Genomic DNA, 10,249 nt, shown 5'->3' with positions numbered 1-10,249 from the left:
CACCTTTTACATATCCCCCTTTTTTAATCAAAAGGGGAGATTATAGAAAATAAGCTAAAAATAAGGACTAATCCAAGGATTAAATTAAATTAAGTTAAAGTCTTTGATCAGTATTTATTCTGCCACCCTTCTGTAGCCTCTATATCTATTTTTCTTAATATTGAACAAACAATGATGATCTGAGAAGGTGAACTGTTTCCAGCCATTGCCAAGAAAGTCATATGAAGTTAAATAGCTGCTCTTAACCAAAGTAAGAAAACCCAGGTTTTTCAGAAATGTGTGTCAACATATACTCATAACATGGGTAGAAATCAAATTGGTTTGTGAGGGAAGTCACAGTTAGTGACAAATTAATGTAATTATTAAAGTAATTGTCTTTGTTCAGACATTTAGACTTGACAGTGTGTATATTTAGCATGAAAATTCTATCATGTAAAAATGTTTTTTTTTTAAAATCACATGCTTATTGTAGTTAACCACCATACATGGGAAGGGGCAGAAAACATGATATGAAATTGATAGCCAAAAGGAAAGGCTTATATTGGGAATAACTGAAGAGTACCCTATAAAAGTTTTAGATCCAGGCAATAAAAAGTTTCACTTCTGGGGATTTATTTATGAGATATAGCCTATTTTTAATAAGGGAGTTACCAAATGAAAGCAGTATGTTATGATAAATAATATTGTTGTGTAAGAGAACTGAAGTAGACGGAAAATGAAAGAGTGAAGCATTAGGCAGTTATTATCATTATCATAAACCAAGTATGAGGTAGTAACTAGGAAAGTGGCATTGTTGATTAAAAAGAGAATTGAATACAGTTATCAGTTTTGGGAAATTTTTTATGTACCAGACACTGTGTAAAATTTTGCCTTTATTGTTTAACTTCTTAGACACTCTGTGTCAATTTGGAATCTATAGTTTAGACAAATGGAAAATCTCAATGTTCTCTGATTGGAAAATGGTGAAATAAAGGTACAATATGAAGGCTCTTCCTAATTATATAATAAGAGGCAGATTTATTTAACAATGTATATTGGGCTGAGAACACCCACTTTAGAAATTCTTGTAAGGCTTGTTTGTTGGCTCCAGATTTTGGCTGTTAATTAAGGAATCAGGACAAAGCACACTGATGACAATATACCCAGGTGTCAGCATAAGAATTCTGATATGCTGTTGAACCATATTGAAGTGCTCTTGCCGGTGTTGTTTGGCAGTAGTATGAAGTGTGTTCAGTGTAACCGTGAAACCCATTCCATATTAATTATTTCTACTTATAAGTGTACAAAGTTATACAAAGATGAATCAAATGCCTAGAAATGACCTTCTAACCTAGAATCATAGATCAAGTTTTAGTTTCCATCACATCAGGGGTGCCTGGGTGGCTCAGTTGGTTAAGTGTCCAATTTCAGCTCGGGTCATGATCTCACAGTTCATGGGTTCAAGCCCCAGGTCGGACTCTGTACTGACAGCTCAGAGCCTGAAGTCTGCTTGGGATTCTGTGTCTCCCTCTCTCTTCCCCTCCCTCTCTCTGTCTTGTCTCTCAAAAATAAATATAAACATTAAAATTTTTAGTTTCCATCGCGTCAATAATAAAGGCTTTGATTACAGAAGATATGATGTTAAGATGAACCTTGCAAACAGGGCTGGGATCCCTAAAGCATTAAACCATTCAGGTTCCTCCAAACTGAGTTAGAATCTTGAACTGGCATTAGATAAGTTTCAAACCTTGATGATATTTAAAATGTTGTCAACTTTTGGCATAGCATTAGTTAAAACAAAGTAAATCAATGATAATTCCGCCTCAAGAATTATCTCTCAAAGTCAGTCAGAGAAAGACAAATATGATATGATTTCACTCATATGTGGAATTTAAGAAACAAAACAGATATACCTAAGGGAAGGGAAGCAAAAATAAGATAAAAACAGAAAGGGAGACAAACCAAAAGAGACTCTTAAATACCGAGAACAAACTGAGGGGTGGCAGGATGTGGGTTGGGGGGAAGGCTAAAGAGGTGAGGGGCATTTAAGGAGGGAAATTTTTGAGATGAGCACTGAGTGGTATATGTATGTGATAAGTCACTGAATTCTATTCCTGAAATCATTATTGCACTATTTGTTAGCTAACTTGGATTTACGTTTTTTTTAAAGTAAAAATAAAGTTAAAGAAGAATTATCTCAAATATCAAGCATTAAAAATGCTTTAAAATATAAATTAAAATTACACCCATATATTTTACTTTTTAAAAGTGGTTATCAATACTAAGTCTGTGGTCTTTAAGACACATCTGATTAATTCTCAGTTTAGTGGATTTAGAGGCATGCAGAAAATGTACATCTTAGGAACTCATCAGTCAGCTGAGTCACATGATCAGGAGACTCATTTAATTAATAATCCCACTTCATATTCATATAGAATTTTATAAATCTGATATCTTTAAATTGGGCAGATGTTCTTTATCTGCAACAAAGAAAACAATCAGAATCAAGAATAAGATTTAATATGTGTTGGTTTAATATATGAGATCAAAGACACCCGTCAATTTTTTCAGAAGAAAGGAAATGTGATTACCAAGCTTAAGTATGCTGTATATTAAATGAAAATTCTGATCATAAAGAAAGGTACTATCTACTCAAAAGTATAATTTCTGTACTTTGGAAATCATCTCAGCAAGAATTATCTTCCCCTATCAAATTGTAGCACTTGTCAAAATCAACTGTAAAGCATCTCAAGTGCTCTTCTGAATCAACAAAACAGATGTATAGCAATGCGAGGTTGCAAGGAGAAGGAAATAACAGTGAACTAGATGCCCATCAGTGCCCTTAATCTCTTGAACTCACACTTAACACAGTAGACATGGCAGATCTTTGGGACACTACTCATAAGAGGAAAATACAAGGCTGATTCTTAATAATATGTAAAAATATGTATAATTTTTTTTTCCTTTCTGCTTTGCTGCTAGACTTTCATCCTTTCTTTATGTTTAAATAGACTGTAGACATGTAGCATGGCATTTTTTTGTCTACTAGTAATTATAAGAAATTTTCTTATGGTGCAGTTCGACAATTTAAAGGTAAGTCTATAGAAGACAAAAAAGAAGTAATTATTTTATCACAGGTAAAAGTTATGCTTTAATCAGATTCTTTCTCTGCCTTACTGATCACCAGTTCTTTGTTTTTGCTTAGCAGTATATTGAAGTATATAAGGACTAGAGGCTCCGTAGTCAGACCATAAGGCTTAAACCCCAGCTCTGTGTTCTGTTGGGTGAGCTGGGGCTAGTTAGCCTGTCTTATTTGTAATAGATAGTGACAATACTTACCACATGACATTGTTTTGAGGATTCCATGAGATGATTCTGGTAAGGGACTGAAAATACTCTGTGCTGCTTAGCACTCAAATGTGATTCTTAGATTTTTGTCACTTATTCTTGTTCCCATTAATATTCAGATCCTGTGGATTTCTTTCTGTCGTGTGAGAGTGATCCAATTTTACTTAATAATGTACCATAGTTTCTGTAAGAAACTACTAGAAACCTGAGTCTTAAAGATTATGTTTATAATTTGTATGCATCTTTTAATAGATAACAATGGACATGATTTTATTAGGCTAGCTAAATCTAGATATTTATTTTTTCCTTAAGAGTTTCATCCAAATGCAGGGCGAACATTGTAGGTTGATATAGACATAAGTCATATGGCTGATGTTATGGTTCTTTGTGGTCCTATCAAATGCACACTTACCTTCATGTTGACTTTAGAACCTACTACTGTGTAAGGTACGTTATGAGACCGATATCTAATGGAGTGAGAGTGGAACAGTTTTATTGGGGCTACTACATATAACAGCAACTTTGAAAGTAGCTGGATTCCCCCTACAATCTATTCCCTTTCTCTGAAGATTTTAGTAGGAGGAGGTGAGGACAAAGTTGGATGTGCATCCATTGCTCCCGTCTATGAACAGCACCACTCAGAAAGTTGTCTTTGAAAAATCTGCAGTTCTGAAGACAGGAAGCAAACATAATATATTGCCTGAGGAACAATATCCTATCACTATTATATGACTTACTTGTCTGCCATTGCACAATCCTATTCAACATGTAAAGCCCAAATAAATATTTTCTGTTCTGTGATTTCTTTTCCAACTCCCATAGACAGATCTAGTTGTTCCCTCTTTGTGTTTTCAGAGAGCTTTGATGTGGTTCTGTTAGAGCATTTAAATTGTATTGTGATTATCTTATCTCTCTTTCCATAAGATTATTGACTTCTCTAAGAAAACAACTACTGTAACTATTTAGCTTAATGCCTGGTACATATTAGCCATTTAATAAATGTATGTTGTTTGAATAAGTGAGTATGTTACCAGATTTTCTTACCATTCTTAAGATGGAATATCTCTAATAAACTGTGTTATGGACTGAATATTCATATCTCCCTCCCCCCCCCGGCAAGTTGATATGTTAAAGTCCTAACTGTCAGTGTGGTTGTATTTGGAGTAAGGAAATAATTATAGTTAAATGAGGATCATAAGGGTGTGGCTTTGATCCAGTAGGATTCCAATAGTATTCTTATAAGAAGAGATACTAGAGGGGGCTCACACTCACACTCATTTTCTGTCCTTCTCTGTTTCCTTTCTTTTCCTTTCCATTCCTTTCCTTTTTTTCTTTCTTTTCTTTTCTCTTTTCCTTTCATTTCTTTTTTTCTCTCTCCCCTCACTTTTCTATCCTCCCCCTCCCTGCCATCGCATAAAACTGTAGGAAGGGCTGTGTGAGCACTTAGCAAAACAGCAGCCATTTGCAACCCAAGTGGGAGAGCTCTCACCAGAAACCAACCAACCAAACCTTCAAGTTGATCTTGAACTTCCAGTCTTCAGAACAAAATAAATTTTTGTTGTTTAAGCGACATATCTCTGCTATTTTGTTATAGCAGCCCAAGAAAACTAATAAAAACTATTATGTGTAACTATTTATTACATGTAATTACATATATTACATGGTTGCTTTTATGGTAATTATCAAAGTCTTCTCTCTGCTAAACATCTTGATACTGGTTACTTGTTTGTTTCAGCTATAGGGTTGGCTGGTGACTTGCTGAATGAATATTAATTGAATAACTAGATGAATGAATGAAGCTTCTTTATTAGCTGAACTTATATGACTATTACCAAAACAATTTACTGAAATAATCTTTTGATAGAAACTGAATTAATTACTCTTAACATAAATCTTAGATAACAGTAAATTTATCAAGTAAAAAAACTACATTGAAACCTTAAGGCAAACAACATATATGGATATTTCACAAAAAATGTAAATATAAATGACTAGTGAAATTAATCAACCACTTGATGTCAGCAGAACAAATAAATGGGAATTATAAGATACTCTTTTAAATTAAGTTCACAATTCTTAAAAGAATATTAAATTTAAAAATCTTTTTTAATGTTTATTTAGTTTTGAGAGAGAGCAGGGGGGAGAGAGAGAGAGAGAGAGCGCGCGCGTGTGAGCAAGAGGGGGAGGGGCAGAGAGAGAGGGAGACAGAATCTGAAGCAGGCTCCCTGCTCCAAGATGTCAGCACAGAGCCCATCATGGGACTCAAACTCATGAATCACGAGATCATGACCTGAGCAAAGCCAGAGGCTTAACTGACTGAGCCACCCAGGCACCCCAAGAATATTAATTTTTAACTTGCTAAGAAGTTACAGTTTCTTACAAGTTTTAGAAAATAATCCAGCAATATAAATTTAGGGTGCCTAGGTATTTAGACCAGTTTCCCCAGTATTTCCAATTCTAGATTCTATCCTAAGAAAATAATCTTAAAAGCAAAAAGTTTTGTGTTCTAATATTTGCTTTCCACTAAACTTCAATAATTTTAGAAAAAAAGCATCACAGGAACCACCTGGGTGGCTCAGTCAGTGAAGCATCTTTTTTTTCTAAGTTTATTTTTGACAGAAAGAGACAGACAAAGTGGGGATGGGGGAGGGGCAGAGAGCTAGGGAGAGAGAGAATCCCAAGCAGGCTCCGGGCTCTGAGCTGTCAGCACAGAGCCCGATGCTGGGCTCAAACTCACAAACTCACAAATTGAGATCATGACCTGAGCCAAACTTGGAGGCTTAACCGACTGAGCCACCCATGTGCCTCAAATATCTCTGACTCTTGATTTCTCGTCAGGTCAGGATCTCGCAATTTGTGAGATTGAGCTACATGTTGAGCTCTATACTGACAGTGTGGAGCATGCTTGGGATTCCACCCACCCCTTCTCTGCTTGTACTCTCTCCTTAAGTAATAAACTTAAAATAAGTATTATAGAAGAGCATCACAAAAACTCGTGTAAAATGTGCATAACTGTCACTCATTTTAATTATAGTAATCAAATACATTTTGTTCTGAGATCCTATTCTCTTAACTCAGTCACGTTTTGCGGTACTCTTATCCTTCTCTTAGATGTTACATATTTTTGGAAGTCTGTGCTACCTAGAATGACTCCCTAGTCTTCATTCACTGTGGTCACTACTTAGATTTCCATTGACTTAACCATGCAGTCTATTCCAAAGCCATCAGTTTGGTGTTTCTCTGCACTTTGACCTTCAGAGATTTCCTCACTATTTCCAAGGGCTCAGCAATCATAGTTTAATCTCAGACATTCATGAGCCTCCCATATCTATGGCCCTTCAACCCTTGGTGGCATTCCTTGAAAAAAGAAAGCAGGTAACAGATTTTTTTTTTTTTTGTATTGAGTTGTAATTTATTTATTTTTATTTTTTTATAAATAGTTTACTGTCAAGTTGGTTCCCAACAACACCCAGTGCTCATCCCAACAAATGCCCTCCTCCGTGCCCATCACCCCCCTCTCCCCCACACCCATCAGTCCTCAGTTTGTTCTCAGCATTCAAGAGTCTCTCATGGTTTGCCTCCCTTCTTCTCCCCCAACGGTTCTCCGTTAAGTTCCTCCTAATCCTCCTATATGTGCAAACATATGGTAGCTGTCCTTCTCTGCCTGACTTACTTCACTCAGCATAACACCCTCAGTTCCATCCATGTTGCTACACATGGCCAGATTTCATTCTTTCTCATTGCTATGTAGTATTCCATCGTATAGATAAACCACATCTTCTTGATCCATTCGTCTGTTGATGGACACTTAGGCTGTTTCCATGTTTTGGCTATTGTTGAGAGTGCTGCTATGAACATTGGGGTACATGTGCTCCTATGCATCAGCACTCCTGTATCCCTTGGGTAAATTCCTAGCATTGCTATTGCTGGGTCATAGGGGAGTTCTATTGTTAGTTTCCTGAGGAACCTCCACACTGTTTTCCAGAGGGGCTGCACCAGTTTACATTCCCACCAACAGTGTAGGAGGGTGCCTGTTTCTCCACATCCTCACCAGCATCTAGAGTCCTCTGATTTGCTCATTTTAGCCACTCTGACTGGTGTGAGGTGGTATCTCAGTGTTGTTTTGATTTGTATTCATGGAACAGATTTCTGTTACTTCTACAGCCCAACATTACTCTTTTCAGTTTCTCAACATGTCTCTGGAATCAGACCATTTTAGAGTCATTCCAAACTTGTAGTCCACTCTGCTTACCAAGTCACTTCAGCTGTTTACACTCAGGAGACAAAAAAAAAAAAAAAAAAAAAATCTTTCTATCCAATATGTTATCTCCCTTGTACTTTCATAATAAGAAAATAAGATACTTATTCATATATGAGAGATAAAAGGTCAGCAAGTGGAAACTAGTTAATAACGATGACTTCAGAATTACCATATGGGTATGGTTTAGGATTAGCTTCCTTCTTATGAATTCCTTACAAAAGTCAACACTGATAGATCAATGAGAGAGCTAAAGAAGCACTAATAGGAATAGAAAGGAGACATTTCTGAATTACCTGGCTTTTAAATTAGTTGCCTTTTTTTGTGGCTGTATCAAATTAATATACTGGTGAATCCCTATATGAATAACCAACACCTGAATAGATATTCATGCTAAGATATAGCTCTCTATAGCTTGTAATTTCTATATACCAGAGTAGGTTCCCCAAAAGTTTGGAAAAAAAAATAATTGAGTGGTCAGTATTTCTCAGTAAGTGCCAGTGGCTAGGCTTGGGAATTAAATGATGAGTTAGAACTGTTTCCTTATGTATAGTAGTGTATGAGTTAGTAATAGAGGTTGAAAAATCATACATCAAGAACTAAACACGAGCCATGAACCACATCAGTTGGGTAGGAGAAAGTAACTGGTATCAATGTGTGCATACATGGAAGTATATTGATATAACATTTTCATGTATATTATAATCTTATAACCTTATCTTTGAGGAGCCCTTTCAGTGAGGCTTCTGAGAGTTTGTGATCCTTTTGTATGATTAAAAATAACAGGAATAAGTGGATAGCAGAATGGACTAAACTCACTGGTGACACAAATAAATGGATTTAATGTTCTTTAAGAAGTGCTTTTACTTTCTGCCCGTGGACGCCGCCGAGTAAGCATCCTTAAAGTCTCCCCTCACCACCATCATGTCTAAGTCAGAGTCTCCCAAAGAGCCTGAACAGCTGTGGAAGCTTTTCATCTGAGTTTTGAGCGTTGAAACAACTGATGAGAGTCTGAGGAGACATTTTGAGCAATGGGGAACGCTTATGGACTGTGTGGTAATGAGAGCTCCAAACACCAAGTGCTCCAGAGGCTTTGGGTTTGTCACCTATGCACTGTGGAAGAGGTGGATGCGGCCATGAATGCAAGGCCACACAAGGTGGATGGAAGAGTTGTAGAACCAAAGACGGATGTCTTGAGAGAAGATTCTCAAAGACCTGGTACCTCCCTAACTGTGAAAAAGAGTTTTGTTGGTGGCATTAAAGAAGACACTGAAGAACATCATCTAAGAGATTGCTTTGAACAGTATGGGAAAATTGAAGTGATTGAAATCATGACTGACCGAGGCAGTGGCAAAAAGAGAGACTTTGTTTTTGTAACATTTGATGAACATGACTCTGTAGACAAGATTGTCATTCAGAAATACCATACTGTGAACGGCCACAACTGTGAAGTAAGGAAGGCTCTGTCTAAGCAAGAGATGGCGAGTACTTCCTCCAGCCAAAGAGGTTGAAGTGGTTCTGGAAAGTGGTGATTGTGGAGTCAAAGTGGCAATTGTGGAGGTGGTTTTGGTGGGAATGACAACTTTGGTCATGGAGGGAACTTCAGTGGGCGTGGTGGCTTTGGTGGCAGTCGAGGTGGTGGTGGATATAGTGGCAATGGGGATGGCTATAACAGATTTGGTAACGATGGAAGCAACTTTGGGGGTGGTGGAAGCTATAATGTTTTTGGCAATTACAACAATCAGTCTTTAAAGTTTGGACCCATGAAAGGAGGAAATTTTGGAGGTAGAAGCTCTGGCCCCTATGGTGGTGAAGGCCAATACTTTGCCAAACCACAAAACCAAGGTGGCTATGGCTGTTCCAGCAGCAGTAGTAACTGTGGCAGTGGCAGAAGGTTTTAATTACTGCCAGGAAACAAAACTTAGCAGGAGAGGAGAGCCAGAGAAGTGACAGGGAAGCTACAGGTTACAACAGATTTGTAAACTCAGCCAAGCACAGTGTTGGCAGGGCCTTGCTGCTACAAAGAAGACAGGTTTTAGACAATACTCATGTGTATGGGCAAAAAACTCGAGGACTGTACTTGTGACTAATTGTATAACAGGTTATTTTAGTTTCTGTTCTTTGGAAAGTGTAAAGCATTCCAACAAAGGGTTTTTATATAGATTTTTTTTCTTTGCACCCATGCTGTTGATTGCTAAATGTAATAGTCTGATCATGACATTGAATAAGTGTGTGTGTGTGTGTGTGTGTGTGTGTGTGTGTGTGTGTTTAAAGAAGTGCTTTTAACTATGTTGTTAAAGTTACTATCTGCACTTAAGGCCTACACCTTGAATAAACATCATGGATTTCTGGTCACTATAAGAACAAACTTACCTTGGCAATTAAGCCTCAGCGTTACTTTTAAGGTTCAGTTCAACTGTAAAAAAAAAAAAAAATCACTTTACACATAGCTTAAGTCTTCTTTCATTCTCAAGACTCAAGCCAGCATCCTTGGCTAGGCCACAAAGAAGAGAAGCACCGTCTGTTGCTTCACTGCTCTGTTTCCTATGTCCATGCACTCATCTCCACTTCATTATCTTCTGAGTCTTCCACGCTTAAGAGGAGAAAGTGTCATATGAAGAACGTTATAAGTTTTTTTTAAAAATTGCTTTGTTGATGCTTCTT

At 37.1% G+C, this 10,249-nt stretch overlaps 1 pseudogene; it reads left to right on the top strand.

The window, feature by feature from the left end:
* Positions 1-8,509: 8,509 nt before the first annotated feature.
* On the top strand, positions 8,510-9,695 carry LOC120223928 (annotated as a pseudogene).
* Positions 9,696-10,249: the final 554 nt, after the last annotated feature.

Source organism: Hyaena hyaena, unplaced genomic scaffold, assembly GCF_003009895.1.
Source record: "Hyaena hyaena isolate Hyena2069 unplaced genomic scaffold, ASM300989v1 scaffold_1066, whole genome shotgun sequence".
Classification (NCBI taxonomy): domain Eukaryota; kingdom Metazoa; phylum Chordata; class Mammalia; order Carnivora; family Hyaenidae; genus Hyaena; species Hyaena hyaena.
Note: the sequence above shows the minus strand (reverse complement) of the source record. Positions and strands in the feature narration are given on the sequence as shown.